This window comes from Quercus suber, unplaced genomic scaffold (genome assembly GCF_002906115.3).
Source record: "Quercus suber isolate HL8 unplaced genomic scaffold, Cork oak 2.0 scaffold_527, whole genome shotgun sequence".
NCBI lineage: Eukaryota > Viridiplantae > Streptophyta > Magnoliopsida > Fagales > Fagaceae > Quercus > Quercus suber.
Genome location: NW_027069976.1, coordinates 393,735 through 419,069, shown reverse-complemented (window position 1 = coordinate 419,069; position 25,335 = coordinate 393,735).

Here is a 25,335-nt window from a genome sequence, read left to right as displayed (position 1 = left end):
CTGTGTACAATAACCGTGAGAGGAGAGAGAAAGGAAAAGAGAGTGAGGTGAAGAGAGGAGAGAGAAAAAAAGAATAAAAAAATCATTTACTTGGTGAACAGTAACCATGTGTATATACACGGTTACTGTTCATTGCAAGACCATTTTGCATATTTATACATTTTTACAAAGATTGATGTGGTGGGTTTTTTAGTTAAAATGTGTAAAATTGAGCACTTTTTTGTATTTTAGAAGACTATCCATGAGTTGGTAATCTAGTATGGTTGCTCTTACCCAGTACATTTCAAGGATTGGGTAAATTTGATATGACCCATATTCTTTTTTCACATGCCAAAAAACATAGAAGTAAAAAAGTAACTTAAATAATTTTGTCTTTTGTCTTCCTTTCAAACAAATAAGGAACAAATAAATAAATAAATAAATAAAACTCAAAATAAAATATAAATAATAAATAAATTCTTAAGTTTATATAGTGCAGGGTTCACTAAAATGAAGTCTTTAAAGAAATGATTTGTGAGTGTCTATGAGAAGAGAAGAACTTAAAAGGGAAAAAAATAATAAAGAAAATAGGGATCAATCCATGTGACCCACAAGGTTACCAAACTCATTTGTTTTAGCATGTTGGGTAATGGCAGACATGGCAAAAATAGTCAGAATTTCCTGATCTGATCCAACCTGAGCCAAAAAATACCCGACCCAACCACAATTTTTTTACCCGAATAAAAAACAAGTTGACCTGTGATCCGAACCATTTTTTAAAACTTTTTTTTTGGGTAAAAAAAATAATTAAATTAAGACAATATTAGTTTAATTGTTTGTTATGAGTTTTAAGGAAACAATTGACACATTTATATAAATGCATGCAAATGAATTGAAAGATGAATGGTTGAGATATTTTGTAATGTGTAAAAAATTTCAGATATCAAATAACAAAGTGTATGCCAAGATAATCAGGTTACAGTAAAGTTAAAAACATATATTTAAAATTATAGATATATATGAGAAATATTCATAAGTATGAAAAAAATTGAAGCCGAAATATCAATGAAATTAGTATAAATTATGATATGTCCTAGAGTGTGTGTTGCTTAACAATAACATGATATTCATAAAAGAGACCATGTATAAATAAGTAAACAATCAAACTTCAATGTATATTCTCAAATTGAAAGAGAGTGCCAACCATAATTGATAATAGATTATAAAATTAGTTTTCAAAATTATAAATTTTTTATATGCTTTTATTATTTGTCAAATTAGTTATTCAATAAGGCATTTGTAATTTTGTTTTATGTTTTGGGATGTTGATATTGTGTAGAAATGAAACTTATGTATTTGTTTTGCTTATCTTTTGTACTATTTTGTTTTGGTTAATAATGTTGAGATTTGTATAATTTTAAAATTATTGAACAAGTATTAATTTGTTTAGCTGAAATCATTCTTGATATGAGTGGGGAAGTCAAAGTAATGCATTTTGCATTAAGTAATTTGCAGTGTAACTTTCCAATTAGCAAATATATGTTATTTTCTTTATTAAAAAAAAAAATCATGTGAAAAATATGGGTCAACCTGACCCAAACTAACCTGACTGGCAACTCGATTGACCTGACTCATTTTCTAACCTGCTTAAAACGACCCATTTTTAATCTGCAACCTGTTTGACCTGCAACCCAATTAACCCGACCCGACCCAACCTGCCCACTTGCCATGTCTAGATAATGGTAGACACAATCTTATCACAAGTCAAAAAATCCCAACAATATCCATATTTTTCATTCAAGTTCAAGTAGGTTATCAAGGGGATTTAATATGCCAGGTCTACATTGACCTTTGTTGTACATCCAATACTCTTAGTCGATAAATCTAGTAATACAAACAGTGTTCATATTTTCTAACGGCTAATGCAATCTATAATTAGTACATAATAAAAGTAATGTGAATTTAAAATCCATGTAAAACTAATGTCATACTAACTAAATACTATTGTTGTAGTAATAGGCTGTGACAACTTTTGGTGCTCATAAGGTTGCTCCACCTTGATATCTTGAAAATGAAAAGGTGACATAATATAAAGGTTCCGTTTGGTATTGGCTTAAAAAATTAACTTATTTTACTATTTAACTTATTTTTGCTACTATTCATAAGTCTCACTACACTTTTTGGTACTATTCATGAGTCCCACTACACTTTTTGATACTATTCATGGATCTCACTGTACTATTTCAACTAACTTTTACATTTATCTGCAGTATTCTTTCAGAAGAAAATTTTCAGTTTCAACTAAATAAGTTATTCCCAAATGGACACAAAATTGATTTTTTTGAATAAATTTATTTGCATAGCTTCCATGGTGCCTTGGCAATCAGCATGACCTAATGCCATTTAATTTTATATGGTAACACATTTTGTGCACCTTGTACATTATCTAATTCATTGCATATAATTTACATGATTTTCGTAAGTCCACCAAAGTGTACATGACAAACTTGTATCTGAAGGCTGAAACACAGTCAAATCATATTATTAAATACCATCATGCTAGATTTTTACCAAAAGTGGAGTCAATTTTTGTGACATGGCCGCCACTAAAGAATGAAAGACGGTGTGTTGAATGCATTATTAAGACACGCAATAATGAATATGCATATTCTCATTTTGACTCATTTAAAACAATTGGCTAATGGCTAGGTTTATGTACTTATGTGCTGGGTGTTGTTCTCACTTCTCGCAATTGCTAGAGGGCGTCAATTTTTATCCGCCAACCCCCGAAAAAAAAGAGGAGTTTGTCAATCCATTTGTTATCTATATTCAATGTTATAATTTAAATCCCAATGCACTTTTTGGCTACACTTTTTGGTTACACAATGCGTAGGGGTTAGGTGTATTATTTTCATGATTTTTCAAATCAAATCAAAAAGGAGTTAGTGGGCGTATCTTTTTGAAGGTTTTTGTCAAAACTCAAAACAAACCAGTAGGTTATTACTGTATAATTAGTCGATACCGTACACGATGCGCAAATATTTTATAATTTTTGTTTGAAATAATTTTTAACTTTTTTTTTTTTATTTATTGATAGTCATCTTTATGGTATAATATTTTGGTAATTATGTTCAATTATATTATATTTATCATTAAGAGGGAGGAAAAAAAACCAAAAATTATTAGGAACTTATATATATATATATATATAAGGGCCCAGTCCAACATAGTGGGCTGAAAATCCATATGAGAGCTATTGTGTGACCGAGAAGAAGGAGGAGAAGAAAAAGAACAAAAAAAGAAAAAGAGAACTTGACTGTAACCCTAAGACCTTTGTTCATCAGATAAACAATAATATAGCTCTTCGGATTTTCAAGCTTTACGTGTAAATTCATATTGGCTTGTGTTTGAAAGTTGTGATTCGTTGTTGTCAATCCAATACTTAACCTAGCTCTTTCACCCATACTCTACAAATTTATTGTTTTGGGCTTGGGCCACAAATCCTAACCCTACAATTGGCGCCGTCTGTGGGAAAAGCTTGAGTGTAAGGGGAAGTAGCAGCAGTTGATCATGGCCGAACCAAGGCAACAACCGGCAGAATTTGGGGCGTCCCAACATATTGATCATTTTCTCAATTTGGAGCGGAGACAAGACCGTGAAGGCAGTGTGCATACTACACACACTGAACGAACTCAACCTCGTGGCGGAAGTCATGTTTCTCATGCAGAGAAAAACAGCATGCAAATAGAGATTGAAAGGTTAAGAAGGGAGCTGCGCCATGCGAAAAGAAAACGTGCTGCCTCGCACTCCAATGACGACTCAGGTGACGGACAAGACATCACTTATGAGCAGAGGTCTCGAACTCCAATCAGTGAATCTTTTTCATATGAGGATGAGCACCCTCGCAAGAAGCAACCTCAAAGGCCACCACATGGAGGGGTGGGCAATGATGCCATGAGCAAGGCTTTGAATCAAATCTCCAGGTCACCTTTCACGCGCAGAATTGAAGGAGCGAAGCTTCCTCGGCGTTTTAACCAGCCAACCTTTACTATTTACAACGGTAAAACTGACCCTGTGGAACATGTGAGCCATTTTAACCAAAGGATGGCTGTCTACTCCAGAGATGAAGCTCTGATGTGCAAGGTATTCCCTTCTAGTCTTGGACCCGTGGTCATGAGGTGGTTTGACAACCTGAAAGCAGACTCCATCGATTCTTACCAAGAGCTCACTCAAGCTTTTGGTTCACGTTTCGTCACATGCCGAAGGGTGGCCAGGCTCTTGTCTTCTCTGCTATCTTTAAGCATGCGTGAAGGCGAGTCCTTTAAGGCGTATTCGGATAGATATTGGGAGATGTTTAATGATATGGAAGGCAACTTTGATGCAATGGCCTTAGACACGTTTAAGCTGGGTCTCCCCACTGATCATGGTTTAAGGACATCCTTGTCTGGCAAGCCTGTCACTAACATGCGTCAACTTATGGACCGTATTGAGAAATATAAAAGGGTTGAAGAAGAGTAGCAGCAAGGGAAGGGTAAGGACAAGGTTACCCCCCAGGACAGGATGGACTTCAGGTCGGATCGTTATAACAACAATAAGCCGATGAGAGATTTCGCCGGGCAGCAGGCTCAGCAAATACTCAAGCAGTCAATACAGTGTTCAAAGAGCCAGTTCATCAAGTCCTGGAAAAGATCAAGAACGAGTCATTCTTTAGGTGGCCGAGTAAAATGGTAGGAAACCCTAAGAGACGCAATCACAATCTCTATTGTCAATACCACCAAGACCATAGGCATGCCACTGAAGACTGCAGAAGCTTGTGGGATCATTTGGACCAGTTGGTCCGTGAAGGCAGGTTGAGGCATCTTTTGCACCACTCCAGTGGCTGAGGAGGTCAAGCGAATTTTGAGTCCGAGAAGAGAGATTCTATGAAACCTCCATTAGGTACTATTAACGCCATTTTCGCAGCGCCAGGAAGAACAGGGTCCTGGCCGACCAAGGTTATGTCAGTGGCTCAGCTACTAGCAGGGGATATTGGTCGAGATCCGAGGAGCTCTAGATAGGCTGCCCTGCCCGTTTTAGGCTTTTCGGACGAAGATAAAGCTGGGACCATTCAGCCTCACGAACACGCTTTGGTAGTCACACTTAGGATTGGGGGATATGATGTGAAAAGAGTGATGGTGGACCAGGGTAGCGCAGTGGAGATCATGTATCCTGACCTCTTCAAGAGGCTGAACCTCACGCTTGATGACTTAACTCCATACTGTTCTCCCCTGGTCAGCTTCGAGGGAAGGATGGTTACTCTGAAAGGACAGATACGGCTGCCTGTACAGACTGGCTCAGAAGTGGTTGAAGTGGATTTCGTTGTTGTCGATGTCTATTCCCCCTATACGGCGATTGTAGCCAGACCTTGGCTACACACGCTAGGGGCTGTTTACTCCACTTTGCATCAGAAGTTCAAATATCCTTCCGAAGGGCGCGTTTGTGAGATCCGCGGAGATCAATCCTCGGCTAGGCAATGTTTGGTGGCTGCCATACAACACGAGCCCGAAATTGAATCCTCAGCCAGGACGGAGGGAGATCTATAGCAGTTAAAGGGTCGGTTGTCACCCGTCGAAGGTCATGATGAGGGCGTTAAATGCGAGGACCTAGTGCGGGTTTTAATTGGGACCAATCCCGAGAGATATTTTCAAATCGGATCCTAGATACCTCAACCAGAGAAAGAAGAGCTAATTGACTTCCTGAAAAGAAATATTGATGTATTCGCCTAGAGTACTTATGAAGCCCCAAGAGTGGACCCAGAGTTCATTTGCCATCATTTGAGGGTTAACCCTCTGAGTGTACCAAAGAAACAGCCTCATCGGTGGCCATCCAAAGAGCATGCTGATGCAGTCAAGGAAGAGGTGATGAAGCTCAAACAAGCTGGGGTTATTAAAGAAGTTTTTTACCCCGAATGGTTGGCAAATACTGTGGTGGTAAAGAAGAAAAGTGGAAAGTGGCGAGTTTGTGTGGACTTCACGGACTTGAATAAAACTTGTCCTAAGGATCCTTTCCCTATGCCGAAGATTGATCAATTAGTAGATGCTACTGTCGGCCATCCTCGGATGAGTTTCTTGGATACTTTCCAAGGTTACCATCAGATACTATTAGCCCCAGATGACCAGGAGAAAACCGCTTTTGTTATTCCCATTGGTAATTACCACTATAAAGTGATGCCGTTTGGTCTGAAAAATGCAGGTTCTACTTATCAGCGAATGGTGACCAAGATGTTTGAATCACAATTGGGCAAAAGCATTAAGGTCTATATAGATGACATGGTGGTAAAAAGCAAGGTTATTTCTGAGCATTTGAAGGATCTTGATAACGTTTTTGAGACCCTAAGGAGACATAAGTTGCGCTTGAATGCGTCGAAGTGCTCATTTGGTGTGGGATCAGACAAATTTTTGGGTTACATGGTAACGCACAGGGGAATTGAGGTCAATCCTGATCAAATAAAGGCTATTCAAAATCTGCAGCCTCCTCGAAATCCGAAAGAGGTCCAGAAGTTAACAGGGATGACAACTGCTTTGAACCGATTCATCTCCAGGTCCGCGGATAGGTGTAAACCCTTCTTCTCGCTGATCAACAAGTGGAAGGGATTTGAATGGATTGAAGAATGTGCCTCGACTTTCCAACAACTTAAAGACTACTTGTCTCGGCCACCAATTATGTCTAGCCCTGAACCAGATGAAGTCTTATTTGCCTATATCGTAATGGTCCCCCATGCTGTAAGTTTAGTGCTAATAAGAGTGGATCAAGGGGTACAAAGGCCGGTCTACTGTGTAAGTAAGTCTCTACATGAAGCCGAGATCAGATACTTGCCATTGGAAAAATCTATTTTGGCAGTGGTATTGGGAACGTGAAAATTGCCCTATTACTTCCAGGCGCATACTGTCGTTGTGCTCACGCAACTCCCACTTAAGACAGTACTTCGAAGTGCCGACTACACGGGAAGGATAGCTAAATAGGGTACCATTTTAGGAGCCTTCGATATCAAATATATGCCTCGCACTTCAGTTAAGAGGCAGATCCTAGCAGATTTAGTGGCCGAGTTCACGAAGCCCAGCTTAGAAGAAGTAACAACAAAGGGAGACATGGATGGAAAATCGGTTGGCATGATTTTTCAATGAGATCCTGCTCGTTGAAAAGTGTATGTAGACGGAGCTGCAAACAGGAAAGGTTCTGGAGTGGGGCTGGTCTTGATATCTCCAGAAGGAATCATCATTGAAAAGTCATTAAGGCTGGATTTTGGTGCAACCAATAATGAGGCAGAGTATGAAGCCCTATTGATGGGAATGGCTATGGTCCGAAGAATGGGAGGAAAGGCCGTGGAGTTGTTCTCGGATTCAAGATTAGTTGTGGGCCAAGTACAAGGGGAGTTTGAAGTGAAGGATGAAAAAATGCAAGGATACTTGAATCGAGTCAAACGTCTGCAGGTGGAATTCGAATTTTTTAGCTTGCTACATGTTTCTAGAAGTAGTAACGCGCACGCAGATTCTTTGGCCACACTAGCCACATCTTCGGAGCAAGACTTGCCGAGAGTTATCCTTGTCGAGGATCTCCATGAGCCCACCGGAGCAGGAGGGGATGCAATCCAAGTGCACTAGATTCGAGAAAGTTTCTGCTGGATGGATCCCATAATCAAATTCTTGAAGGATGACACCTTGCCGGAAGAGCGGGGAGAGGCTGACAAGATCCGAAGGAAGGCTACCAGGTTTTGGCTGTCCGAAGACCGAAAGTTATACAAACGTTCCTACTCAGAACCATACCTATTGTGTATTCATCCAGAGGCGGCTGAGTTGCTACTAGAGGAATTGCATGAAGAAATTTGTGGGAGTCACACTGGAGGCAGGTCATTGGCCCACCGAGCCCTTACTCAAGGGTATTGGTGGCCGAACATGCAAAAAGAAGCCCATAACTATGTAAAGAAGTGCGATCAATGTCAGCGATTCGCACCGAACATACACCAACTAGGTGGAGTCCTCAACCCACTATCTAGCCCGTGGTCGTTTGCCCAATGGGGTTTGGACATAGTGGGTCCATTCCCCAAGGCTGCAGGAAACAGGAAGTACCTTCTAGTTGGCATAGACTATTTCACGAAATGGGTCGAAGCCGAGCCTCTGGCCAATATCCGAGACGTGGATGTGCAAAAATTTGTGTGGAAGAGTATTGTCACCCGTTTCAGAGTTCCTCATACTCTCATTTCGAACAATGGCTTACAGTTCGACAGTAACGCATTTCGGAGTTATTGTAGCGAACTGAGAATCACGAATAGATACTCTACCCCTTCCTATCCTCAGGGGAATGGGCAAGCTGAAGTAGTTAATAAAGTCATAGTTAATGGGTTAAAGAAGAGGTTGGACGACGCGAAGGGTAAGTGGGTTGAAGAGTTGCCACACGTGCTCTGGGCTTATAGAACTACACCTCGCAGATCTACTGGAGAGACTCATTTTTCAATGACATATGGGACTAAAGCTGTCATTCCTTTGGAAACAGGTTTCCCAACTTTAAGAACTAACTTGTTCAGTCCGACCAGTAAGATGAGCTCTTAGAAGTAGGCTTGGATTTAATCGAAGAAAGAAGAGAAAATGCAATGGTTCAGCTGGCGCATTACCAGCAGAAACTTAGGCAAGGCTATGATGCCAACGTCAAGCTAAGACCCTTAGAACTTAGTGATTTGGTGCTCAGAAAAGTCGTTGGCACTGCGAAAAACCCAGCGTGGGGAAAATTAGGACCAAACTGGGAGGGACCATATCGTATTACTTCATGTGCTGGCACTGGGGCATATTTTCTAGAGGACTTGGATAGTCGTGTAATACCACGCCCCTGGAATGTAAATAACCTCAAAAGGTACTATTATTAATCGAATTATTTCTTTGTTCATTGTGATAACTTGTACCCCTTATTGGTTCTCTAAGTGTTTAAACTTAAATCCAATCATGCCTGTAGTCCTCGGACCAGATGATTTTGGGTTAGTTAACACTCCTTATATTAGTTCTCTAAGTATTTAAATTTAAATCCAATCATGCCTGTAGTCCTCGGACCAGATAATTTTGGGTTAGTTAACACTCCTTATTGGTTCTCTAAGTGTTTAAACTTAAATCTAATCATGCCTGTAGTCCTCGGACCAGATGATTTTGGGTTAGTTAACACTCTTTATATTGGTTCTCTAAGTGTTCAAACTTAAATCCAATCATGCCTGTAGTCCTCGGACCAGATGATTTTGGGTTAGTTAACACTCCTTATTGGTTCTCTAAGTGTTTAAACTTAAATCCAATCATGTCTGTAGTCCTCGGACTAAATGATTTTGGGTTAGTTAACACTCCTTATTGGTTCTCTAAGTGTTTAAACTTAAATCTAATCATGCCTGTAGTCCTCGGACCAGATGATTTTGGGTTAGTTAACACCCCTTATTGGTTCTCTAAGTGTTTAAACTTAAATCCAATCATGCCTGTAATCCTCGGACCAGATGATTTTGGGTTAGTTAACACCCCTTATTGGTTTTCTAAGTGTTTAAACTTAAATCCAATCATGCCTGTAGTCCTCGGACCAGATGATTTTGGGTTAGTTAACACTCCTTATTGGTTCTCCAAGTATTTAAACTTAAACCCAATCATGCTTGTGATCCTCGGACCAGATGATTTTGGGTTAGTTAACACTCCTTATTGGTTCTCTAAGTATTTAAACTTAAACCCAATCATGCTTGTGATCCTCGGACCAGGTGATTTTTAGTTAATACTTTTATGCTTTCATTGATACTGAAGGTTATTTTTAGAATAAGTCCTGCCTGGCATTATTAACCCTGTTTAATATCAACTCTATCCAACTTTTATAATACTTGGTCATCACTTAACAGTAACCTTTCTGTACTGTCCTCTTTGGAATCAATTTTAGTTATATATATTATCAGCGAGGTCAAGTGATTATGTGTGCCTACATTATCATAATTACGAAATGAAGTTACTTGTGACAAAGGAAAACCATCTGGCATGCAATAAATACATCAAAGATAAAACAGAAACTGCTTCATTGATTGAAATTGAATAATTTACAATCCCTTATATGAAGGGGGAACAAAAAAAAAAAAAAAAAAAAACCTAAATTTCTACTAGGGCTTGGTCTTTAGGTTCCGAGGAAGTTTCCTTTTCACCCAAGCCTTCAGCTTTCTCCCTAGGTGGCTCAGTAGGAAGGCTCTGATCACCTGGCTGGCTGGAATCCTTGGTAGGCTCAAGGATGACTGGGGGAGCTTAGTCAACCAAAGGCTGCTCCGAGACCTCTAGGAGTTGTGTTGGAGGAGGGGCGTCAGCCTCTGGAAGCTCTCGGATGTCTGGGTCATAAAAGATACTCTCGGGCAACCTCAGCTTCGAGTCAGCAGGCACTCCAGCAGCATCCAGCGCCTTACCCCAGGTCATGCCGCAGTAGTCCCGGACGACTGAAGCAAATTGCTTAGTAAGACCCTTTTCCGTCGTCTCCACTCCCAGTTGGTAGGACACTTTCTTTTCGGCCTCGGTCGCCTCCTTGGCCAACTGAACGTCCCTCCGAGCCTCCTTGGCAACCTTATTGGCCTTCAGGAGTTCGGCGCGAAGTTCCTTCATAAGCTCCTTCTCAGTTGCCAGATTTTTCTGAGTTTCATTCAACAGCTTGCGTTGGGCTTCGGCCTGGGTCTCAGCATTTTTAAGACCAGCATGAAAGCTATCCCTTTCCTGGGTCACTCCCTTTAGTTGGTCCAAGATCTGAGAGACCTCATCCTTTAGGCTGCCCAATGCCCTTTCCGCCTCGGACCTAGCCTGGGCCTCCGCTTGGGCTTCCACGTAGGCCTTTCGATTCCATTCTTCGGCCACGAACACTTGCTGTGTAATCTGAACAAATAAGGTAATAGTGTTAGCATAAAAATATAGGAAATTAATACTCTAACCGAGGAGTCGAATGAGCATGCTTACCATGGCCAGGTCCCTCTTCAGGGACATAAAGAGATCATACTGGCTGAAGCGCCTGTATGAGTCCATGTCTCGGGGGAGGAGCAGTGGCTGCTCCAGCGCTTCAGCTATGAGCCCAGCTCTACCCCCGTCGTAATTCCTAACAAAGGTCTCCCAAGAAAAAGGAACACCATCAAGTTCCAGCCTGGGAGACCACATGTGTTGTCCTCAGCGCATGTCGGCCACTGGGGGCTCTTCCCTGCTCTCCACTGAAGAGGCCCTCTTGCTGCGGTGGTCCTTTACCACCTTCTGCTGCTTGGCCTTTGGTGGTACCACCACCTCCCGATCCTCAGGCTCGATAGGCCTCATTTTCTTCAGATCCGGTATCGGTTTCAGGGCCGGATCGGAGACCTAGGGTGGGGGTGGAGGTGGAGGTAAGTTCACCACTGGCCGAGAGGTCCCCGTCCCCTTGGACTCAGCTTTGTTACCCCTTTTCTTCAGAAGGAGCTTCAAGTCAGACATTTCTTCTTCTTCTTCTGAAGAGTCCTCAGGGACTGCAGTCAGCAGCAGGGGTGGGCGGATGCAGGATTGCCTGTCAGTTTCCTCCTCGAAATCTGAAGAGGGTATTATCTAAACCCCCCCTGAAGTGTCCCCTTAAATTTGTCAATCTGCTCCTCTAATGAAGTGGATGAATTAGAGGATGAAGAGCCGACCCTTTCGCCTGTGGCCGCCGGTTCGAGAGGGACTTGTTGAACTGGTTAGATTAGCAAAGGCACGCCCTGGGGGTTGGGGTGTGGAACAGGTGCTAGGTCGTATGGGGCCAAAAAGTTTTTTCGAGCGACGTCTATTCGCCGTAGCCGGTGATCACCTTGTGTGATGGCGTTGCCAGCTGGCTGGATGTCTGCTTTCTTAGGCGTGTAGCCGAGTATGAGTGGGATGGACCGCAGCTATCCGTCCTCGCTTATGAATATCTCCGAGCGTAGTAGGTAATTGAGGGTGGGGGTGTTGATAAGGCTGAGTCGAGGAGCAGTATGTGCCTTATCTGTAAAACAAATAAACAGGTCGGATCAGAAAATTAAAATAGGATGACATAAAAAAGAACAGGCTATGGAGAATGAAGGCCCTAAGACTATTGTAAGAGATCCTAAGTCTAAGAAGTCACACCTGGCTCTCCTAGCTTAGTCGGATAGTGTAGACCGTCATGCCATGCGCCCGAGACGATTAAATAGTCGTCTTTCATCCCTTTATTCGATTTGGAAAGGCAGGAGTACAGTCTAACGACGTCGGATCGGGATTTAAGGTAGTATCCCGCCCCTTTTTGGCTATGACATTCATACATGTATGCTAAGTCATGCCAGGTCAGCCTTAGTCCTAACTGTTCGTTTAAGGCATCGATAGCCCCTAATATCCTAAAGGTGTTGGGCGCGCACTGCTCAAGAGAGAGCTTGTGGTTGCGAAGATAGTTTAAAGTGATGGAGCCCATTGGGAGGGTCATTCCCCCTTCAATGAAGGCTATCATTGGGATTACGACCTCTTCCTCTCTTCGGGCTGTTAATATCTTCTCTGAAGGGCAATACCTCAAATTTACCCCCCGCGGGATACCATGATTTTGCTTAAATTCCTCTATCAACGCCGGACTATCGACGAGATGTTGGAATTTGCCCATTTTTTAGAGGATGACTGAAGCAATGGACAGAAGAAGGGTTTTAAGGGAAGAAAACGTTAGCCGAGAAGAAAATAAAGGATCAGGAGGTGCCGAAACTTACATAAACAAGATTGGAGTAAAATCCCTAAACTCGAGATGGACTCTTTGTAGATCCTGGAAGCAAAGAACACAGAAATCCGAAGAGGCGTGAAAGGTTTTGAAGGAAAGAACTCTCTGGGTGCTCTGAGAATGCTCTGGGTACTCTGAGAATGCGTAAAGTAAAGAAAAATAACCTCCTCCAGAGGTTTATATACGAAGACAGGTGAAACAGTGTCATTCATTCCGTCCAAATCCCGAAGAAGAACCCTGGCCGTTGGATCAACAACCCACCGTTGGATGCAAAGGACAAAATGCTGCCTGGAGTAATTAGTACAGCGCTTTGGGAATACGGAACTGACAGCGGCAATAATGAAGCGCTTGGCTCTATGTCCGCGCGCGTGTAAACGGGGATATTTATGACTTTCCCTTTTTAAATTTCTTTATTTTTCTTTATTTTTATCTCTTTTTCCTGGCGTGGCAGATCAAAATCTTACTTTTTCTACTCGAATGTGAGGGAAAAATTAAAATTTTGAGGGGCTATTGTGGGGGGAAAAGGGCCCAGTCCAACATAGTGGACCGAAAACCCATATGAGAGCTATTGTGTGACCGAGAAGAAGGAGGAGAAGAAAAAGAATAAAAAAAGAAAGAGAGAACTTGGCTGTAACCCTAAGACCTTTGTTCATCAAATAAATAATAATATAACTCTTCGGATTTTCAGGCTTTACGTGTAAATTCTTGTTGGCTTGTGTTTGAAAGTTGTGATTCGTTGTTGTCAATCCAATACTTAACCTAGCTCTTTCACCCATACTCTACAAATTTATTGTTTTGGGCTTGGGCCACAAATCCTAACCCTACAATATATATTAAGAATACCCCTAAATTAATTAACCAACAACTTAAAAGTGAAGTTAAAATAGTAAATTGATAAAACAAAGTTACTAAACAGTTTAAATTACTAAACAATTTGACTTTCTCCAATCCAGAAGGATTCTCTTCATTACAAGATTGATTGGATCTGTTAAATTATCTTGAATTTGAGTTCTGCAGAGAAGCTTTGATTGTACTTGGAGGATTTCAGTTTCCTTGGAGATTTCTGAGCGTATTTTTTCCAAGCCTATTTGTGAGGCAAACTTGATACTTTAGAGATGAAGTAGAGGGGTGGTGATGTGGTCGTGGAACCTTTCCAAGGAGCCTATAGAGAAAATCCAATTAGTTATACAATTGAAGTCTAATTTTACGTCATGTGTCTTAAGTTATTAATTTTTGGGAGTACCATAAATGCGTACTCTCCATCTCACATGAATTATGGGTCCCACCATGAATTTAATTAGAGGAACTCATAATTATGTGAAAGGGAGGAGTACGTATTTATGATACTCCGGAAGTACTCAATAATTATCCTATTTTTAGAGAGAGTTTTATTTCTTAATTTTGGAGTCAAATATAAGACCACATTATAAATATCTATCAAAGTGAGTTATTACTTACAAAAACGAAAGAGTCTAGAATTAATGAATACAAATTTTTTTTAAAAAAATGGACAATTTACATTTTCTACCTAATAATATTCTTACAAGACTTTTTAAAGAGTTAAAAATATATATAACTATCAATAATATTTAAATTATATATGTAAGAATTATACTGTGCATCTTACTGTATAAATTTTAAGTATATTCATGTATATGTATGGAGTTACAAGCTAGTATGCATAATTAATCAAGAATATGAATATATATATATATATTGCCTAAGAGATTAAATTTTGTAAGAATGTAGTGTAAAACCTATATTTTACTCTTTCAATCTCAACATGTTACATCATCTTATCACATATCTACGAATAAGCACAACTACATCTAATCAATTATAATATCCATATATAAATTCAACCAAATTGAGAGTTTATTGAGATGTTATTAGGTGTATAGGACGTATTGAATTTTAAGTAAAACACTGATGTGACAATCTCTTATTGGATAGTGTAAAATGTGGGTTTTATATCTCATCCTTACCAAATTTAGATTCATTGCCTAAATGAATTCACAATTATTAGGTATACTTTTTTTTTTTTTTTTTTTTTTGTAGGTTTAGCACCCGTGGTGGTTCATGTTAAAATAGCAAGTATACTTGCTGAAATCCTAATCATCCTTCTATTGTAGTTGGATGAGTCCCCTGTATATTTGTGTAAGAAAGTAACATTTGTTGTCTTTCTAATGGTCTTGGTTTAATTTATTAATTTCTTGAAATTATAGATTTAATTTTATTATTTTGTAAAATATCATAATTATATTGGTCTAAGAATTGATTTCATTTTAATTAATTAACGAGAATAGAAAATAAATAGATATTTTCTAATTAGATCTTAATAAACCTCATGAGGGTGTTGTGCATGGATTGATCATACCCTAGAATTTAATCAACTTGGTAAAGTTTTAGGCAATGAATCAATTTTTTCTCCTTAGATTATTCATACTATGTAGGAAATGTAGGACATATAACATATATCTATGTTATAAGTATAAACTTGAGTATGTTATATGTATAAACATGTACATGCTTGAAAAAGTTTGGATGAGTGTGCAAACTTATACTCTTGTCTTGGCAAATTTGAGTCTTGACAAAAACATACAACCCTAAACTCTTTTCCAATGGGCATGACAAATTTGAGCCTGGGTTTGATGAAAATCAACAAGCACTATTAAAGGGTCCATTGCATGTTCCAATTGGGCCTATTACTATAGCAAGATCCTAGAAAATCAAAGAAGCTCTTAATGGGCTAATTTAAGAGATTTGGGCTGATTCTAAAACGGGGCATTCCAAGCTTGGCTGAAAGGAAGATGAAGGCATAATAAATTTAATTCAAATTATTGATATTGCTGATCTTGATTAATTAGGCATAATTTTTATAGCAATGGTGTGGATTAATGGCTGATTGATTTTCCAGTTCTATACCAATTAATTAGCTGATTGACTTGCCTTCCATAGGCATAATTTCCTTGCCCATTTCAGTTTGTTTTTGGCATGGAGGAGTTGCTAATTTCAGACCAAATCAACCTTAATTTTAGGCTTCTATTATTTAGTCCTTTTTATTTATTTATAAAAATTAAGACAAACGTGAGGTTTGCTTCTTCTATTAGTTCTTTAAAGAACATGTGAACTTATCAAGGATTCTTTCTTGTGGTGTTCATAGTTTACACATTTGGTTCGTAATTCAATTATAATCATTGGGTCGAGGTTTGTTACTTTATACATTTGGTCCGCGTTTCATTTATAGACGTTGGGTTGGGGTTTTCTATCAAAAATCTGAATTTTAGTTTTCTTGGGTAAGTATTCCAATATTGTTTGTTGGGTCTCAAAACTTGTCGATTGAGGTTCACATCAGGGTTTCAATTAAAGCTGTTTCATATTCACTTCTTACAAGAAGAACATTTCAATAGAGTTCATCTTTGAGGGGTGGAAATCTCTTCTGTCGATTTTATATATATATATATATATATCCGTGTTATATGTATAAACATGAGAGTATGTTATATATAAACATGTCCATGCTTGAAAAAGTTTGGATGAGTGTGCAAACTTACACTCTTGTCTAAGCAAATTTGAGTCTTGACAAAAACATATTGCCCTAAACTCTTTTTCAATGGGCATGACAAATTGGAGCCTGAGTTTCAATTAAAGATGTTTCATACTCACTTCTTACAAGAAGAACGTTTCAGTAGATTTCATCTTTGAGGTGTGGGAATCTCCTCCATTGATTCTACCATATAAATCTCTAAGGCATCACCACCCTTTGTAAGAGATTGTTTTATAAGTGCTAATATGGCCCTGATAACAATTCAGCAATTTATCTCATTTGGTGAATTTATCATTCCTTAAGATTCTATATAAATTTCCTATTTTGTTTTATCACTTATGCCCCGACCACCACTTTCAATTGTCAATAACTGCTCTATTTGTTTCGATGTAAAATATTTTACATCGAAAATATTTTATGGAAAATATTTTCCTTTTATAGTGTTTGGGTTTGTACTTGTAAATTCATTTGCAAGTGTAAAATGAAAAAAAAAAGAAAAAAAAAAAAGAAAAAGAAAATCTACAATTAGAAACAACCAAACTCAAAATTCTCATCATCCTAAGTTGAAATTATCAAATTTTAATAAGAAACACAGCCATGAATCAAACCACCCAAACTCATATTAGCTATAAAAAAAAAAAAAAAAAAAATTTGTTTTTTTTTTTTTTTTTTTTTTTTGGTTTCCCACAGTGTTTTCTCAAAACTTTCAACCAGATACTAATCATTATTCGTGACGGGTGTGCCCATAGCGGGGTAAATCGCTGGCCCATTGAGTTTTTTCAAAGTGCTGTTGCCTGAATTTGAACTAGAGAGCTCCTCATTAAACCCAAGACAGCCACTTTGAGACCGAGTGTCCACCCACTCGGCCAACCCTACTGAGTTTATATTCTAATGATTGCAGCTTAACACATGTCGAATATATATATATATATATATATCAAATATGTGACAAAATAAAGCTTGTATGGTATAAGTGAGAAGATATATGGTGTTTCCACTCCACACAGCATCACACTCTTGTATGAAGTGGAAACATAATATTCTTACATGGGTATAACTTATAAAGTGAAAAAACAATTGTATGACATAAGATTTTTATTCCATTCTTTGAGTGGTACGTCCATGTATTTCCAAATAGTAGACATTTTTCCATTCAATCTTATAAAATACTTCCTCTTTTTATTTTCTTTCTCTCTTTTCTTTTCTTCTCTTTGGTTAAAGGACGCTTCTAGAATAGTTGCTATTCATTTAATAGTTCAATTTTTTGGCTTTTGATACCATTTAACCACTTTGAATAAAAAAAAATTAAAAAAAAAAAAAAACTATACTACTATTTAACCACTTGTATACTAAAACTTCAATGTTTATATTGATAAAAAAAAGATAATTTTCTGTTCTACTTTATGTTCTACCAATCACAACATACTTCATTCATTAATTTTTTTCTCATAATATAACTATAGTTTAACGTGGATAATAAAAATAAAAATAAGATATATGGCATATAGCAGTCTGTATGATATAAACTATATAAAGTGGAACACTACCAACAAGACAAAGGAATTTTACTCTTTTCTTGTATGGTATGCTTGAGTTAGCCAAATAGTGGACATTTTTCAACTGAGTCTTAAATAGAATATTTGAAATGTTAACATTTGTTCAAAAAAAAAAAGGTGTTTTTTTTTTTTAAATGGTATGGCCATGTTTCCCAAGTAGTGACATTTTCAACCGTCTTTTATAGAATAGTCGATAGTCCACTTTTTAGTTCATAAAGTATAAAGAACTTAAAACTTTCACATTGAAGAAAGGTGTGTTTCCCCCCTCAAAAAAGAAGAAGAAGAAGAAAGGTGTCTTTGTTTATTTGTTATGGCTATGTTTCCACTTTAATCCGCCCTTTCTGCTTTCTGAAAAAAAATGAGAACTAACCAGTATATTATTTTCATTAACCAGTAGATAATTTTCATAAAGTTATAAGTTTCTCTCCACTTTTTAAAATAATCATAAGGAGATCATTTTAATTCTAACACATTGAATTGCTTTACAACGTAAAATTGAAAAATTGGCCAACTTGTTTAAATATTTTGATGATGTTGGTTCGTTTGCTACTGTTGTCTGTTTCCACCAATAAGAATTTCATAAATACTTGGTTGCTCTTGTTAGAAATGGTCAGGACTCAGGAGATTGTGCTTCACTGCACAAAATATTTGAGCAAAACATGGCAAGGCATAAGCAGAACCTCCACTCATTCAGCAAAAAAAAAAAGCAGAACCTCCACTCCCAGCTTGGGATTTGTATGGATCGTTATTGGTGTCACTTTCTGGATATTTAAAAATAAATAAATAAAAAAATAAAAATCCTTAATGCGGTTCAAATGGACAAATTTTTAGTTGCAAGGATGGAAATGGATTCCTTTGTGTCTACCATGGTTTCCTTTGTAGTAAAACATTGGCTTCTTACCAGATTCTTCTAATGCCTGTGCGGTAAAAATTACTCCTTATAAAGCTAAAAGCCTAAGACATTCTCCATCAAATTGCTCTCAACTCTATATACTTACAGAACAGGATGAGGCTTCAAAATATGCTTCTCATAATCAGAGCAGTGTTTCTTCTCACGAGCATACATGCATATGCACATGAGGCTAGCAGAATCTTCCATAGAGAAGAGCAAAATATAGTAAATAAACACCATTTATTTGAGTCACTGCAAGGTCAAGTCACTCCATCATCTGTCCGTCAAAAGACCTTAGCCAGCCACAGTATCTCTCCTTTGAGACACCAAGTCCCTCCCTCTGCGCCCAATCCGGGCACTTATATCCCTTCTCCAAGATTCAGTCAAAGGGCCTTTGTGAGCCACAACACTGCTCCATTGCTAGGCTCACATCAGAAGAGACCTCCACCTCCCCCAATGCTCAGTGGGGGCACTTCAGCCCCTAGCTTGCTAGGAGCCCTGCTTCAACAATCAGCTAAAGGGGTTTCAAGAATCACAACAATAAGCAACAGCAAATGAATTTTTCCTGGTAATGAATAAGCAGTAGCAATGACATATGACTATAAACCAGGTACAAAAGGAAAGGAAGCACAATTGGAAACTTATGTCAAAGTAAATGCCATTGTAGGTGCTGTTTTTATATCACTATTAGTATAACAAATTCTCTTCTTTCTGACCTTTTGGAGTAAATCTTAATCTGTTTAAATTTCTACAGAATATTGATCAAAGTAGATTCTTGAAAGCTCAACCTAAGGCCTTAGATGTGACCAAGGAAATGAACCCTGCTGGAACCTATGCCTAGATGCAGGACAAAATGGTTGGACCTTGCTCAATTACACACAAGTCTAGGACAATGCTTACCAAGTGCAGCTGCCATCACACTTGCATATTTCAAAAACCTTCAATGTGCATTGTTTGCTGCCCTACCATGAGTAAAAAGAAGAAGAATCCACTTGAGGACGAGTGCTTTTCTAAGAGAAGTCATCTTGATGCAGCATCTTAGTAGCTACTTGTACAGAAGTGTTTGAGTTTTATAACAATTAGCAAGATTGCACTATTTCTAATGATGTTGGTTAAGATAGTATGAGTATCCTAGGAGCCTAAGTAGTTGTTAGGGGCCTATTTAGTTATAAAAGAACCAATTAAATGATAGGAGCCTATTGCATTGCATGCGTCCTGATGTAACTATATCTAGTCAAGAACTTGCATATTGTAATCAGTTTTTGATAATCAATAAGAAAATACAATTGGGAGGTATCTCCAAGAGTGTGTCTCTTGAAGAGTTGAAACACCCGTAGCCTACTCTATGCAACTTAATTTTGTACACCATTCCAACTCCTAAACTCATTCCCTCCATTACATGTTAAGAGCATTCGTAGCAAATTTTCTATAAAAAATGTCATTTTGACACACCAAAAGCCTACTTTATTATTTTACCACATCATTTTACAACATCCCATTTTTTATATATTTTATCATTCAATTCTATACATTAAAATAATATATACAACATATTAAAATAATATTTACAACTCATCAAACATAATCAACAGCCACCACATTGCTGCCAACAACTAACAGCCAACACCACACAATCACCACATCCTCCACAACCCAAAACACAATTCAAAACAAACCCATAGCCCACCAACACCAAATCGGAAGCCCCACCACCACCACCACCACCACCACAAACCCTCGACAAACCCACCTCCTCCACATCCTCAGCCACACCCACTTCCAAACCCAAAACCTTCATAATCCAAGTCAACCTAGACTCCAAACCCACTATCTTCCCCCCCACACTCTCCGCTACCTCCACGCCACTCGGTCCCCTTAATTCCTCGGCCTCAAAACCACTGGCAACTTTGGCTTCCTCAAAGTGTTCGACTTTGGCTTCGACCTCATCATCGCCGTCATTGACACCAACATTACTCCCAATTGCAAAAGCTTTAACGACCAAGACCTCAGACCCATACCCACCCATCGCCGACCCATTCATCGGAACCCATAGCCTAGCCCATTCGAACCCACCCACCTCTGTTGAAACCGAACCTAGCCAACACAATTTGAACTCATACATCACCGTCTAAACCCCCACCTATCAAACCATAGCTTAAAAAAAAAAAAAAAAAAAAAACATTGCTAGAGAGAGATCGGCGTGGAAGTGATTGTCAGCGTCGGCATAGAAGAGCAGTGAGGGTGAGAGAACAAAAGATGAGAGGTTGAGAGAGAGGAGAGGATTGGGGTTTGAGAAAAAAAGAGAGGAAGAGACTGACGGAGAGATGAGAGAGAAAGATGAATAAAAAAAATAATAAACCTGTGTGCTATATTGCTCCATATCGTGCCAAAGTTATCACGGTACTGTAGCATGTTGCAAAAATTTGACACATTTAATAAATCCGATAAAACTCCATTTTTGGTGTTTGGTGTGCCAAATGCCAAATATTAGCATTTAGCACAAATACCACATTTGCTGTGGATGCTCTAAAAACCAAAGGGTGAGAAAAACAAAGGATGGATTGTTCATTGGTGTGTAAAGTTAAGGATTTATGGACATTTATTTTGTGCACATTAAAATGTAAAATAAAACCAACATCTTGATTGAAATTTAATTCACAATGGCGACCCCATCTAATCATATCAATGTCTAAATTAATAGATTAATGGAAAGTTATCACTTTAAAGGGCCTAAACTGGCACATTTACGTTGTGTACCCTAAAATATAAATTTTTTTGCAATCAATATCCTAATTTGAGACTAATCTGTCCATTAATGTGTTAATTTAGATAATGGGATGGTTTTGTAAATTAATCTTAGTTTAGGGTGTTAAGTGCATAATTTTATAGTTTAGAGTGCATGTTGTAAATTTTCCCATATTTTAGGCTTGATAATTGTAATTAACTCATTTTCCTCTATTTTTTTTTACCTCCTTCCTAAAGTGTGATTGCTTAGGAAGACCTAGGTGTGATTGCCTAGTGTTTATTTATCTTCTTCTCTGTTCCATCTTTTGTTTAACCACCAAGCAGCTGTCAAGATTCATTTTCTTCTAAACTAAAACCCTTAAACATAGATTCTTATTCAAAAATTATTCAAGAACTCGTCAAAAAATCTATTATAGTGCTGAATTCTTAAATATCCCACATCAAATTTGGTATGAGAGCCCAAATCAACACTAAGCAACTAGAAGCAGTCAGCCTTAAAGAGGAGGATGACAAATCAGTCAAGTCAAGTCATTATTTATACACTTTCAGATAGAATTGATGCTTTGGAAGCCAAATTTGAAGAGTTACAGGCTGATATCCTTCACTAAAATTGAAAATTCAGCCAAGAAACTTGGTCTCTCAAGTAGTGTTGCCAAGGGTAAGGGCAGATTTTTAGAGGAGAAATCTGAAAGGCAAAGAGAAGATCCTAACTCGCCTCCTCATGTTAAATCTGAAGGTATGTGTAGCAAAATAATTATGAGAGACATGATTATCGCGATGAAGATGGAGATATAATGAAAAAAGTTCATGTAGAAGTACTAGATTTTGATGGAAGAATTGATCCCAAAGTATTTTTAGATTGGCTTGCTTCTTTGGAAAGATATTTTGACTGGCATGGCATTTCCAATGAAAAGATTTTCTGTTATGAAACTTCTTGGACAAACTCAAATCTATTAATGGAGATAGTAAAGAAGAGTTCAAGGAAAAACAAGATTAAATACACAAAGATTCAGGAATTGGGGTTGCAAAGCTTTCTTGGAACCTTTCATTGGTTATTTTAGATTTGACCTTTTCCAATAAGTTTCATAATAGCAAATGTACCTTCCTTTTATCGAACATGTCATACTAGTCAAAATATCTTTCCAAAGTAGGCAAATCTAAAAATAATTGTGGATCAATTCTTCCATCAAAATCTAGTACTTCTACATGAACTTTCTTTGTTATATCTCGTGCCTCGTCACAATAATCACATCTCTCATGATTATTTTGCTCCATCAACCTTATGCCAAGTCATAAAGTGTAAAGCGAGGCCCTGCAAAAGTACACATACCTTCAGCTTTAACATGAGGAGGTGAGATAGGATCTTCTCTTTGCTACTTAGATTTCTTTTCTAAAGATCTTTCCTTTTGGCACCATTACTTGAAGGATCAAGCTTGTTGGCTGAATTTTCGCTTTTAGTAAAGGATATCAGCAGCTTGCAACTCTTCAAATTTGGCTTCCAAAGCATCGATTGTGTTTGTCAGCAATTGTATAAATAAGGACCTGCATTTACTGATTTGTCATTCTTCCTCTTTAAGGCTGACCGCTTCTAGTTTTATAATGCTGATTTGGGCCCTTATACCAAATTTGATGTAGGATATTTAAGAATTCAGCATTACAATCGATTTCTTAACGAGTTCTTGAATAATGATTGCTATTTAAGGCTTTAGGGTTAGAAAATATTGAATCTTGATGGCTGTTTGGGGTTGAAGCAAGGGATAGAACAAAGAACAAGATATCAATCACGCGTTAGTCTTCCTATGCAATCACACTTAGAAGAAGGCAATCACACCCTGAAAGCTTAAAGTAAGTTGCTGAATTTTATTAGAATCAAAATCACCATGAATATTATTGAAAACAATAAAGCCTTTATATAGGTTAGCACTTAGCACTAGCATTGGGGGTGTAAAAACCCACAGTTGCTATTTTACCACCTAGACCCTTAAAAACATGCTACATTTGGGGGTGGCTATCTAAAAATTTGTACCATATGTGAATAGTAAGGTTGTATATATACAACCCTGCTATTCATGGGTTGTAAAAATAAAAACTAATATTTTAATGGAGTGAGAGAGGAAGAGAGGAAAAGAGGGAAGAGAGAGATGGGAGAGAAGTGAGAATTGATTTGTTTATATTATTTGTTGGTATAGTTTATATTATTTAAACTATATTATTTTAATGAGTTGTATGTAACAATAAAAACTCGGATGTTGGATGAGTCATAAAATGAGATAGTAAAATATATAAAGTAAGTTTTGAGGATGTATAATAGACACTTTTTTGCATCGCTAGATGCTAATGCGCACGTTATATTCTTTCCTAGAAGGAATTGGAATCTAAATAATTTATTCCTAGAATGACTAGGAATGAAAATAAGTAACAAAAAATGACTTAATAAATCCTAAATCAAATAGGAAAAAAGGATTTAAAAACATAAAATAAGACTCCTAGGCCTCTAGGACAGCCCATCATAGTCCATTCCAGAAAATATGAAAATTACCAAACTACTCCTATTTAACTTTCTAACCCTAAGAACTAAATACTTAGACTCAATAATAACTAAAATAACCTATGAAAAGGTTCCAAGAAGGCCCTACACCAAAATCGACCACAATTCTTGAATCTTTGTGTATTTAATCTTATTTTTCTGAACTCTTCTTTATTGTATGCATCACACAACCTTTTTGTTTGTGATTTTGAATTTGCTTCAAAATTTGTGTGTTGATAATATTCAGTTTGATTTGACTAGCTAAGTTCTATGAAGCACGGATGTGTTTTCGGATTCGGGTGCAGATGCGGGTGTGAGACTCGGCAATTTTTGAAAAAATAAGGTGCGGGTGCAGCGATTAAAAAATTATTAAAAATATTTTTATTTATATTTTCTATATATTTCAAAGGCAAAAATATATTTTTATTCTAGGAAAGCATGCAAACAACATCCTTTGAAAGCATGCAAAACAACATTCTGGGAAAGCATGCAAACAACAAATGATAACAAATATATTTCACTGCTGGGAAAGCATGCAAACAACATCCTTTTTTGTATATTTTCTATATGTTATCCTTTTCATTTCAAATATATTTTCAAAGGCAAGAAACACAAAACAAAAAAGAAGCAACAAATATTTAGAATAAAATTGAGGAAGGATAGATTTGGGATGTTTGGGCCTCATTTAAAGCCGATTTTAGCTGTTTCAGCATGATTCAAGGCCGATTTCAGTCTGTTTTGGCCGTTTCAGTCAGTTTCGGTTGCTGGCCAATACGATCTGATTTGACTGATAAAACCTGAATTTGCTTAGTTTGGTGCGAATTGGAGCCAAGTTGGCGCAAATCCGTTTTTTTTTTTAAAAAAAAAAAAAAAAAAAACCTTAGATGTGGCACCGACGTAGGGGCAGCAGCATCGGTGGCCGCACCCCGCATCGGACTCCGGTGTGGCACCCTCTCAGCCACGTCGGTGCTTCCTAGGCCAAGTTTGCAACTCTCTAAATCTGTATGATATCTGGTTGGTAAATCTTTTTTCTTGACAGTTCTAGATGTTTATAGTGTATAATGTATGTTGGCTTGGCTAGATGAAATGTCTTGACCGTGAAGGACTAGAAGAATGGTACTAGAATCCTACCTCATGACCTGAATTAATGCAAAATAAATACAAATAACTTAATCATTGCAGAGTTATTTTACCATTTCCTAAAATTACTATTCGTTTTCCTCATGTCATTACTCATGTTCAATTATTACTCTTAACAATTAGTGGAAGAATAATTCATTAAAAAAAAAAACGAGTGGAAGAATATTGTTAGTAATTTTTACATCAATTCTTGCTAAAGTTCGCATTGCCCTTTTTTTTTTTTTTT